This window comes from Tasmannia lanceolata, unplaced genomic scaffold, assembly GCF_043159265.1.
Source record: "Tasmannia lanceolata isolate RefF3 unplaced genomic scaffold, GAP_Taslan_0.1 ptg000019l, whole genome shotgun sequence".
Classification (NCBI taxonomy): Eukaryota; Viridiplantae; Streptophyta; class Magnoliopsida; order Canellales; family Winteraceae; genus Tasmannia; species Tasmannia lanceolata.
The window spans coordinates 28,090,610-28,100,090 of record NW_027518696.1 but is presented as its reverse complement, the minus strand read 5'-3'; the positions used below and the strand labels follow the sequence as shown (position 1 = coordinate 28,100,090).

The following is a 9,481-nucleotide window of genomic DNA, read 5'->3' as shown; positions in this document are numbered from 1 at the left end:
GGGTCAATTTGCTTTATTACCGATTTTGGTGAAAGAAGAATCATGTTATATGTGAAAATTTGGTGTTTAACCAATTAGGGTTTCAAGTGGCTTTTGAATTGTTTTACAAAGCAAGTGCTTCGGACCTAAGGATTTTTCACAAAGTTATATTTTCTAAGTTCTAATTGGGTTCAAAGAACACCAAAAATTGAAAAGTTCCAGTAGAATTCATTTATTTTGATGACTCTAAAATTTGTTTAAAAAAAAAAACCCGAAAATGCGAAATATGATGAATAAAAATTCGTTCACGTATCAAAACAATTCAAAATTGGACACAATTTTGTTCACAGAATCCCTTTAATATTTGAACATCCTATAAAAATTGTCAAAAATATTTTGAGTTTATTTATTATTTGTATTGGAATTTTTAAATAAAATAACTGATTTTTATATACATAAAGGAGATACCACCAAATAAACTCTTCAAAAGCTGCAAATTTGTAGTAAGATGAATTGGCCCAGAAAACTCATATTGTGAATTTCTCGAGATTTTTGTGCCTGTTGTAATATTGTTTATTTATTTTTAATTGATTTGACCAGAACAAACATAAATATGTTAAAAATACTAAAATAAAGAAATAATTTGTGTACTTTTTGCTATAATGTTTTAATGCTATGAGAATGTGGTAGTAAAATTGTAGTTTGATTTTGAATTCATTTGCTATGTATTCCTTTGTAATGTCACTAATATGGCCTAAAATTGGTAAAATTAATTAAAAATTGAATTTTAATCTCTAAAATCGTGAAAAATTCAATAAGAACATAATTTTATAGAAAACATCATATTCCAATGTTTTTGGAATAGAAACCGTAGTTTGCTATGGGTTGCTTTATAAAATCACCTACCTGGCTTGAAACTGGTAAAATCAATGAAAAATTGAAATTAATTCAAAGGGTCATGAAAATTTAAAAAAAAAACTATAATTTTTAATCATGTATTCAATCTTTAAGCCACCGAAACAGAAACCTTAGGAATCATTGATCTCCTTTGTAAACTTGCCACATAATGATAGTTTAGATGCCAAGGTGGCATTCATAATCGTATCCTAATTGCGATCAATCCTTTATAATTTGAGCATTTAAATTATAGTATGTTGTTGGCTCCGAGGTTGTAGTCCACGAAAATCATGAGAAACATGCCGGCAATAATATACTATAACTTATATGCTAAATTGTGCAAGGGTGAAAAGCCTGATTCCCTTCCATAGATGCAACCCAAGAAAAAAACTTGTCAGCCTTAGAGCCATTGGTATTCGTTAGATTTTACGAGTTAAAAACCTTTGAAGAACTGAAAATCATTAACTTCACAATCTGGGTTAATCAAACCAATGTTTTTGGAACCGTTCGATAACGGTATCACCTCGTAGGAACCCTTAGAGCTGATTAGGAACACTTACGTCACGTCGTGTTCTAGGTTTTAGGGTGTCCTAGAGTTAGGAGACCAGCCTCATCACGGCCGTTTGCTATGGATAGCAACCGTGCCATAGATCTAGTTACACTAGTTAACTCATCTTCCTATAGGACAAGCCTAGTTAACATAGGATGTAGGTTCACCTGCATTAATTTTTGAAACGTTTTGCACTTAGATAGGACCATATAGCATTTTAGATGAAGTCCTAGGATAATAAAATCTATTCAACTTGAATTAAATAATCTCTGTTAAACTGTTGAAACAGTCAATTCAGTCTAAATCGGTGTCCTAGATGTCTTAGGCATGTAGCTTAGTTTAGGTCACCGATCTACGTCGACTCTGATCCCAGTGAGACTTGGGTACATAAGCAGCTTGGATGTTTGGATGACATTCCTCGTACGAGTTGGCCACACACACAATCAATGTGGTTCTTAGGATAGTTTTTTATTTCTTCTCTCATTACCCTAAATTAAATTGATTAAATCAATTAGGTTTTTTCCCCAAATTAGAATTTTAGGAGAACTTTCACATAGATTGAATCTCAATAAATCAAGATACACATTTAGAAATTACATTGAAATTAGATTTTAGGATGCATGTCACATAGTTCGCACATCAAAAGAGTTTAAATGAGCCGTTTAAAAGAAATTCAAGAGAGTTAACTTTTGGAATTGAAGACCGGATAACCGGGCAAGAATAGTGCATGTGGTGGTAATTCCCCATATCTTCCACTCTCGTAATTAGGTAACGAATCTAGACTTCAGGGACCGCAGATCATTGCAGTGTTACTTATGGGTCATAGGTCCCTTACTTAGGTGGAGACTCTGGTCATTCTTTTTTGCGTGAAATTCAGATTGCTTTAGTGATCTCAAGTTCACGGAAAAGATGAATTAAATCAATAATAAAAAGCACACGCCATTTGCGTGGGTACGAGAGACCAAGAGATGGAGGCGGGTCGCGCCCCCTTTAGGGGGATCGGGTCCCACAGGCTGGCGACTCTGCTGGGGACCACCTAACTTTATTAAAATTTCAAAGGATAACTTATTTTAATTTATTTTAATTTGGTCATAAAAACTCTATCTTATATCTTTCTGATAGGTTTGTATGTTATGCTTTATTTTCTTATCACATTATACTGCAAACTAAATCTAACAAAACCTGAAGGCATCATAGACTGCGAGAACTTATTGCACACACTTACATCACTTGCATTCAAACCTATGCATCTCACATACACACACGTCCTATTTAGGAACCCAGAGTGTTATCTAGCGTGGTTGACTGTGAGGTAATGACCCAGTGCCTCTGTGTTAGAGAACTATTCCACCCTTAACCTAGTACCTTTATGGTGCGTAAACGGATCCATTGGTTCACGTACTCATACTCTGGACACCGGTAGAGTATATCGAATACGGATTCGCACTAAGGGAACTCTTGGCCTTACCAAGAGATTACCCCACACTAGCATATAGTATGAACACGCGTGCATCACGTGTGTGAGCCTAGATTAGGATATTCTACCCATTTGTGTCTAAATTAGGTCGTAGTCCATCTTCCAATGGCTACGATCAGTTTTAGGTATACAAACAAAGTCAAGAGTCGAGATCCTTTCTCCACTCCGCTAGATTAGGATTAGGATTGATGCCTTCAGGTAACACCAATAAGATGTAAGAAGATTAAAAGCTTTTCCTTTGGGATTAGGATATAAATCCCATCTTTCCCAAGATCTCATAGGATTAGTCTCTTCTTGATCTGCCCGTTGAGTCCAATCTTGAGCAATTTCGCCTAATCTTCTAATCCTCTTCCTAGGACCTTCCAAATGAAAGAATTTTGTGATTACCATTTACGTCTTGGTTATGCAATTGATAAATGCCTCAGTTTGAAATATGATATTCAAGACCTTATAGACATGGAGCTCCTCGACCATCAAAATCTTTTGGCGACGGAACTCCATCCTTTCCTGATGACCGCAAACCATGGGTTTGAGCAAATGAAGAGAAAGTCTTACGATAATCACGACCAGCAATGCACAATGATGGGTAGGAATATATTGAGCCCGATCTCCACAGATCAGGAAGAGGCCACAGCATATGGGGCTTATACTAGGGGTGATTTTACTTCAAAAAGATATCAAGGAGCCTACACCAGCTCAGATTCCCAAAATAAGTGATATATCGAGGACTAACCAGTCACAAAATCCTATGGTATTCAAATGCGATCAGTCAGGGCCTACACCTATGGAAGAGCTCAATAAGGAATTTACCCATCTCCTGTTTCCACCGTCTGTCATATTACAGCGATAAGCATTGGCACTAAAACTTTAATCCAGTAAATGCTAATTGGAAATGCATTACCCTCCAAAAGAGCGCAAAGAATTAATAAAATCATTTCGAGGATAAGAGGATCGTCTAGAAGCACTATAACCGATACTAGGTGCAAGATATAGATAGAAAGCTAAAGAGAATAAAGGAAGTGAGAGACATATGTTATACATGGGGCATGGATTGGAAACAACTTTTATATCTCCAGTCAATGACCTTGGTTCCCAAATTCATAATATGAAGCCAACAAATTCAAGATAGAAAAGTTCAGAGCAAGTATTGAAAAGCGATCATCAAAGATCAAGTTTTACCGATTCATGGATGAAGGATGACAGAGAAAGAGTTCGCTCCATCAAAGTCAAAAAGCATATATCAGAATCTTGAAAGAAGATGACCCATTATTTCTTACCTGGAAATGTCGTCAAACTCTGTAAAAAAAAAGTGCAAGAAAAAAAATAACAAAGAGAATTTATCAACCTAGATTAACTCCAAACTTGAACATCGGAAGGCCTCATTTAGCCGAACAAATCCCAAATTCATGACCCAGTATAAAAAAGAATACCCGTTTGCAAACCCATTCAGCGTAAATAAAATTTCTTTGAAAACCCATCAAACTAGGGGTGTTCGCCCTGAACTACGCAAGACCTGATCCCTACACTGGGGTACGTAGGCAGCTCGGTCATGCCGAGTTCGGTCGTTTTAAAAGAAAAAATTCAATCGTTCCAAAAAGAAAAAGAAAGAGTCTATCAATAAGAGAAAAAGTAATTAATCGAACAAAAGAGTGAAAAATAAATCAATCGAAAAAGAGAAAAAAAATAGAGTCAAAAAAAGGAGAAAAGAAAAATCAATCTACGTTCAAACTAGGGGCATTCGCCCTTAACTACACGCGAGCTGATTCCTATACTGGGATACGTAGGCAACCTGTTTACAAGTTCGGTTGAAATCTTTGCAAAGCCTTAAGCCTTTTTTTTAAAAGCCCTACTGATGAACACATTTATGTGTGAATGATAGTGGTAGGATGCATGTATATTTTATATTTTAAGCGGTGCTACTAAGGTATTTTTATTGTTTTTGTTGTTTCAGGATTTTTATTGGAACTATAAAGGAAATGGAGCTTAACATATGAAAATAGTGAAGAAATGACCAATTGCCATGAGAATCCAAAGTTCCAAGATGCCTTAGTTGGCCGAATTGGCATGATGCTTTAGTAGGATCAAATTGATAATGCCACACCTCATTACTTTCTTTGAAAGATAAAATTCCAATGATGGATGATGAAAAACAAGAGAAGAGAAAGGATCTTAATTCCAATGGTTGAAATTGAAATGATCAAGAGAGGAGAAGGAAATTATTTGTTGTTTATGTGCATTACAAAGGAAGGGTAGATTTGTCATTTGCGAAAGTATATGCCATGGTTGCAATTCATTTGAAAGATAGGGATAATTTGGTCCTTTCATGCACATATTCCTCAACTTGGAAACTTCCCATTATTTTTCTACCATTTAGAAAGTTGATTGGCAAAATAATTAGAAGGTTTTAGACAAACCTTTGGAAAGAAAAAAAGAAGGAAAGTAACGCATGTGTTTTTTAGAAGAGATATAGAAAGCCCATTCAAGCCTTAATCTTGTCCTTTTATTTGCTTCATAAGATTAGCTTTTTAATTTCCACCTTACATCTTTTTCAATCCCTTAATTTAGCAACCCTTCTCACCCAAAATCTATATATCAATCTCTCTTGAACTCTCTCCCATCTTCTTGAATTTTGATTCTCGTCTCGTCTCGTCGCGTCTTCAGCAGTTTTTTTTATTTTTTTTCTTAAAGTTCAACGGACCATAACTTCTTCGTTTTAGCTCCGATTCGTGCATGGTCGGATCCGTTGGACTCGTATCGACGAGAGGAATCCGATCAAGGCTTGAAGGAGGACAATGATTCAACCATTGAAGGAGAAAAAGAATAAGTTTTTCTTATTTTGCTCTTTATTTTAAATTACAATTTGATGTATTTTTGCTTTCAATTTCAATTAAAGAAGAGTTCTTTTTGTTTTCTTTTTCCTTCTCAAGTTCTTAATGGCAATTCTCTTCTTTCTACTTTTTATTTTTGTTTCTTTAACTTTCTTCATGAGTAACTAAATTCTATATACTTAGGGTTTAGATGAAACCATGGGGAAAGAGAAATGTTTTTAATTAAATTTAATGGTATGGAATTAATGGTTTATAATTGTTGCATACCAATCATTCATGCCATTGGCTTTCCCCTTTCGTATGAGTGATTTCTATGAACATTATAAATATTTATATAGCCTTTAAAATTGGAGTGTCTTTGATAAATTACTCATGGGCAATGACATCCATTGATCTTATTTCCCATAGACTAATTATCAAATATACAATTCAATACACAAAAATTATTTTAATTAATCAATCTAATCCAAGCCCATGGTGGATTCTAACCCTAAGTAATCTTTTATATTGAATTAAGAATTTTACACTGTTCCAAATTACTTTTGTAATTTTCCAATTTACTTAGGCCCTTAGAAATTTTGTTTTCTAATTAAATTAGATAAGTAGTTAAAAGAGATCATTAGAACCTTAGTATACTTTGCCTAAATTAGGATTTTAAATCAAAAAGATCTTAGTTGAATTTGATTTTTAGATTGAATAGAATATACGCTTATATATAGTGTTGGCTCTGAGGTCTAAGTCCACGGAAATCCTGAGTCCATTCCAGGCAACATTATATCATAGCTAGTATTCTAATCAGTATAAGAATATGATTGACAACTAGATTTCTCTTCCTTGAGTTCGACCCGTATTTACACGATCCGTGCACTTGCGGTTATTTAATTTCTCAATCAAGTTTTTGGCGCCATTGCCGAGGAAGAGATTTGCATTAGAATCTTAATTATTCAAAGTGTTAGATTAGTAGTTATTTTTAGTTTAATTATAATTTTGGTTTCTTGCCTATCCATCTCTCTTACTTGGTTTTCTTGTGTTTATGACCGTAGGTTGGGTACGGAACTCGGCCAATCGACTAAAAAGAGCAAACCGGTTAGAGACAGCGGAAGAAATCGAACCAAATCCAAATCAAGTAGTCATGGCGGAAGAACAAGAGCCGCCAAAGAGTTTACGCGATCGCTTCTATCCGGCCCGAACCGCGCAACCTTCTTGCATTAGATTGCCGATTGCACAGGGCAATAATTTTGAGCTAAAATCACAATTTATTTCTTTGCTTCCTCGTTTTCATGGCCTCTTTTCGGAGGATGCTTATTTATTTTTGCGTGAGTTTGAAGATGTATGTGCTTTGATTAAGTTGCAACAACTTACCGATGATGCGGTAAAGTTGCGGTTTATTACGTTTTCACTCAAGGATGGAGCCAAGAAGTGGCTCTATGGCTTACCAACGAACTCCATCACCACTTGGGAGGAGTTCGCCGTCGCTTTCCTAAAAAAATATTTTCCATTACATAAAACTAATAAGCTTAGGAACGATATTTCACAATTCAAACAAAAGCCATTAGAGTCATTTTCTAAGTTTATGGAGAGGTTCAAAGACCTACTCCAAGAGTGTCCTCACCATGGAATTGATTTGTGGCACTTATGCCAAATTGTTTATGAGGGCATAGATTACCAAACAAAGCAACTTCTTGAATCCATGTGTCCTAACGGTTTTACATCTTTCACGGATGAGGCCGCGGCATGAAACTTCTTACTTGATTTGGCGGAAAAAACAAGAGAGTGGGAATCCACTCAAGACGGTGAGAGAGCCACTTCAAGTAAGGGATTTCTAATAGAGGGTGCCGTGGCAAAAGAGGCCCATCTTGATAGCCTAATCAAAAGGCTAGAAGCCATAGTTGTCAAAGGACCTTCACCAGTCAATCAAATTGCACATAGTGTTCCCATGTGTAATTGGTGTCAAGCCACAGACCATGTCATGCAAGAGTGTCCAACTCTTGCTAAATTTGGTAATTCTAATGAGAATGTGAGTGCTCTTTATGCTAATAATCCTTATTCTAGCACTTATAATCTGGGATGGAGAAATCATCCCAACTTTTCATGGAGTCAAAGTGGGCCATCTAATTTCTAAGGCCAAGGCAAATTCGGCCAACCTAGGCCCACCTTCCCTCCCACTTTTGTTCGGCCATCCCCTTCTCCTCCTACTTTTCAAAACCCCATTTTAAATAATGTTCCAAATCAACCCCGTCCGGATTTTCAAAAACAAGGGGAGTCGGTACGAATTGCATCTTTAGAGAAGAGCATAGAACTCCTCACTAGTACCTTCATGACTAGCCAACATAACTTGGAGAAGCAAATCTCCCAACTCGCTACGGCCCTAAGTGAAAGGGAAAAAGGAAAGATGCCAAGTCAACCCATTCCTAACCCAAGGAATATGGTCATAAATGGGAATCAACAACCACAGGTGAATCAGTTGAATGCCATGCAATCTAGTTTGCCGCAGCAGGACCCTGTGAATCAATGTAATGTGGTTTATGCTTTGAGAAGTGGAAAACAATATTACAAAGAGGAGGTCAGCACCAAACCTTCTAAAATTGCGCAAGATCTTCCAAAAGAGGTAAGTGAAGAACCTCCCTCCACAGGCTCAGAAGAGGAGCCTAAACAAGTAAGTACAGAAGAGGTAACCTCTCCCCTGCACGAGATTTCATTCCTAAAGCTCATTTTCCAATGAGACTTGCTAACAATAAAAAGGTAGATCAAATTGATAAAATTTTAAATGTTTTTAAACAAGTGCATGTGAATATTCCTTTATTAGATGTGATTTCTCAGGTTCCTACTTATGCCAAAGTGTTGAAAGATTTGTGCACACAAAAGCGCACAACTAATGTGCCCAAGAAAGCTTTCTTGGCCGCAAATATAAGTTCCATCTTGTCTCAACAAATGGTGGCTAAGTATAAGGATCCAGGATGTCCTACTATTTCTTGCACTATTGGTAACACAAATATTGAACATGCTCTTTTGGATTTGGGTGCAAGTGTAAATCTCTTACCTTTTTCTGTATTTAAGCAACTAGGATTAGGGGACCTCAAACCAACCACTGTCACTCTCCAATTGGCGGATAGATCAATTAAGACACCCAAAGGGATGGTTGAGGATGTATTAGTTAAAGTAGGAGATTTTCTATTTCCCGTTGATTTTGTTGTGTTAGATACGGAACCCGTTGCTAATATCAATGATCAAATTCCTATCATCCTTGGTAGGCCTTTCCTTGCTACTAGCAACGCTTTAATTAATTGTAGGAATGGCCTAATGAAATTATCTTTTGGAAACACGTCTGTATATTTTAATATATTTAGGCTAGGTAAGCAACCGAAATTACATGAAGAAATCAATATGTTGCATTTATTTCGTGATAATATAGAAACTAATTTTGAAATCGATTTTGATGCAGGTTTTCAAGAATGCTCGGAAGAATTGGGAGATGTAGGAGGGGGAGACTTCTTTTCTGATGCTCTTAGCATCCATCAAATAGAGCCGAGAGGACCCATATTTACATCCCTTCCCAAGCCATTCATTGAAGAGGCCACACGGTTAGATTTGAAGCCTTTGCCTTCAAATCCAAAATATGGGGTTATAGGTGAAATTCAAACTTTTCCTGAATTAATTGCGGATCTAACCTCAAGTGAAGAGGAAGAGTTATTTAACTTGTTAAAAGCTAATAGAGAAGCCATTGATTGGATAATGGCCGATATCAAAGGA

At 36.3% G+C, this 9,481-nt stretch overlaps 1 non-coding gene across 1 annotated transcript; it reads right to left on the bottom strand.

The window, feature by feature from the left end:
* Nucleotides 1-7,244: 7,244 nt before the first annotated feature.
* LOC143853651 (small nucleolar RNA R71) lies at nt 7,245-7,351 on the bottom strand. The gene has a single exon (XR_013237261.1). It is a non-coding gene; the product is annotated as a small nucleolar RNA R71 (small nucleolar RNA).
* Nucleotides 7,352-9,481: the final 2,130 nt, after the last annotated feature.